This window comes from Frieseomelitta varia, unplaced genomic scaffold (genome assembly GCF_011392965.1).
Source record: "Frieseomelitta varia isolate USP_RPSP 00005682 unplaced genomic scaffold, Fvar_1.2 scaffold_1832, whole genome shotgun sequence".
NCBI lineage: Eukaryota > Metazoa > Arthropoda > Insecta > Hymenoptera > Apidae > Frieseomelitta > Frieseomelitta varia.
The window spans coordinates 1-2,958 of NW_025109564.1; the positions used below are offsets into that span (position 1 = coordinate 1).

The following is a 2,958-nucleotide window of genomic DNA, read 5'->3' on the forward strand; positions in this document are numbered from 1 at the left end:
CTATCCGTGCCCAGCACTGCTTAACTTTCGTGATCGGACGAGAACGAGTGCATTCAGTGCGGTATGAACGTTGGCTGAAATCAGTGTCTTATTATCCGAGTTTTCAATATCTCTATTCTAATTTCATTTATTCCTCATCTTAATATCGCATGAGTGTAATGATACAATTTCTTTCAATTTTTTCATTTTATTCACTTTCACTCTCTGAACTTTGTTCTCTTTGCCACTATGCGATCATTAAAAAACGATATCCCAGAAAAATAATGTTTAACGAGTGAAGAATAGGCAGTGGAACATCAAACATATTATGTAAATGTTTTCTCATTAACGGGAAATACTGTGTAAAATTATTTCTTACATAAGTATTTGTAAGTATTGACGTATTAACAATAATAGAATATATAATAATAATAATAATAATACATAATAATAACGTAATAATGAATATATTTAAAAACAAAAGAAAATGGAAGAATCAGGGAAGGAAATTAATTTTCATTATGAGAATAGCGAAGAACTCTTGCAATTAACACGTTATTCAAAACAAGAAATTACGAACGCTTTGGAGATTTGTCGCTGTATACTGGTAAATTTAATTAGTATACTAATTTTTAACCATTCATTTGTGATATACCTGTTTTCTAAATTACTATCGCAGATAACGCAGAATTTTATAGAAAGGCTACCTAACGATACGACAGATAGAAAACCACGATTGAGTGGCAAATATCAAAGACCGTAATAAAGGTTTTGAAAGACTTTATTTTTGAAAACGAAAAAGACCTATATTTAGAAAATGAAGATATTCCTGATGATCTCCCTCTATAATTGGCGATGAAGGAGAAGATTCGCCAATTAATAGTAAAGAAGAAGATTCACCAGGTATTAATATATCGTCTTCAAGTGTGGATTTGGTTTTATGTTGTATCTGCGAGGATGCATGAGAGTCGAGCGAAGTGTTGTGAGACACATGAGTGTGTGAGACAATTGCGAGTGTTTTTGTTCAGAAGCGAGCAGACGAGTATTCATTGCGAGACTGAGCTGACAAGTGATATTGATCTGTGAGAAAATGAATTTATAAGTGATAGTTATTATATACATTATTCAATTTATATATATATATATATAAACATATTAATTAAGAATGTGTTATTTATTTAATTCACTCACATTCAAGTTCATCATCAGCAGCCGACAGTTTCCAAGTATATGAGCCTAAAAAATTCAGAATTTCAAATTTTGTATCTCTTGATAAGAAACTCAAGATTATTAATATTGCCAGACAACACCCGAAATGGAGTCTGCAAACATTGCAATGTCTTGGATGTCAAGAACTTCGGCGGAAGAACTACTAACAATGGTGGATAAAAGAAATAGAAGAAGGAGTTGGAACTAAGGAAACATATGAATACATTAACAAATATACGTATGATCGCAGAAGCTACAAATGACAAAAAACCTGTGACAACTAGTGACAGAATACTGCAACAGTGAGCATTAGCTGCTGCATTGCCGTTCTAATCGAACAGCTTTCATTTTACAGCATCTGAATCATGGGTAATAATTTAAAAGTACTCGTAGATTGCCCAACGGACTATTACACGATACATAAGATCAAAAAATGAATTAAATCTATCGAAAATTTTACAAGAAGCGGAGAAATTTTTGTGGGTTTGGTTTTATGTTTGTGTATTTAGTTTTATGTTTGTAGATTTGACGTTAGGTTATATGTACCTTAGTGTGTATGAAAGTCGAGCGAAGGCAATGGCATGAGAGCATTGCGCAGTAGTATGCCTTTGTCCAAGAGCGAGGAAACAAGTGTCCATATATGCGAGTCAGAGTTAACACTTAGCCGACCGATCGGGGAGATCTCCCCACTTTAAAGTAAGTCGGTGCACAACCAATCGGGGAGATCTCCCCACTTTAAAGTAAGTCGGTGCACGACCGATCGGGGAGATCTCCCACTTTGACTTTAGCGACGCATTTCTCTTTTTCTGTTATCAGTTACTTGATCTGAAATTGTTCGCAATTACTTACGAACTGTTTCTATAAAGCACAATATATAATTGGTAAAAAAAATAAAGTTGAAAAAGTCTAGAAACAACAATGAAAATTACTTTATTACCTATACTTTTTGAACAACCTACAAAAAAGGCTTTATTTTTTATCTTATTATAACAAAGTTTTAATAAATAAATAAAATAAATTAATATACACTTTTAATTTTATGTTTTGTATAAACAATATGTGAAATCGTTAAACGAAAATGTTACTGAGGCGCCCACACCTCAAGTAATTTTCTAAAACATTTTTAATGTCCACATAAATCTTTTTATTTAAAATAATTCTTTTATTTATCATATTACAGTTACCTTAAATAAAATTGACCACTTAAATAATTTTCAGAATTCTTTTATTTCAAATAGATAATATCACTCGCGTTGCGAAAAATGCGCGCTGGACAGCGTAGTTTGATTTGCCCGAGCGCGGTGGAAATCGTACAGTTCACTGTGGCGCGCGCGGTCGGCTAAGTGTTAAGATAGTAATACTAACGAGTGAGAGTGTGATTTCAAATGCGAGAGTTGTTATACATATTGTTCTACTTTCTTATATATTATACGTGTTAACTAAAAGTGTATATTTCATTTAATTAACCCACAATTGGTAGCAGTCCGTGGTTATTGCAAAAAGAAAGAAAAACTCACAATTTTAAAGAAAAGTATCAAATTCTATAAAATTTTTTGAGGCCTAATATGTAATAAATACGGATCAAACGGGCTGCGAATATCAGTTCAATATAAGCAGAATTTTCTCCTTTATCATATAAAGAGATTTCGGACCTCGTGTACGCAAAACAGTACAAGTGATAATGGATAAGCATAAAAATGTATTTATCACTGCAGCGAAATCTGGGAAACTGACGAAACATCATTTTGCTGATTTCGTAGAAAATATAAT

At 32.6% G+C, this 2,958-nt stretch overlaps 1 long non-coding RNA gene across 1 annotated transcript; it reads left to right on the plus strand.

The window, feature by feature from the left end:
* Window positions 1-6: 6 nt before the first annotated feature.
* Window positions 7-2,633, plus strand: LOC122538962. Its single transcript, XR_006308961.1, has 5 exons — window positions 7-368; window positions 464-586; window positions 659-882; window positions 1,178-2,069; window positions 2,427-2,633. It is a non-coding gene; the product is annotated as an uncharacterized LOC122538962 (long non-coding RNA).
* The last annotated feature ends 325 nt before the right edge of the window (window positions 2,634-2,958 follow it).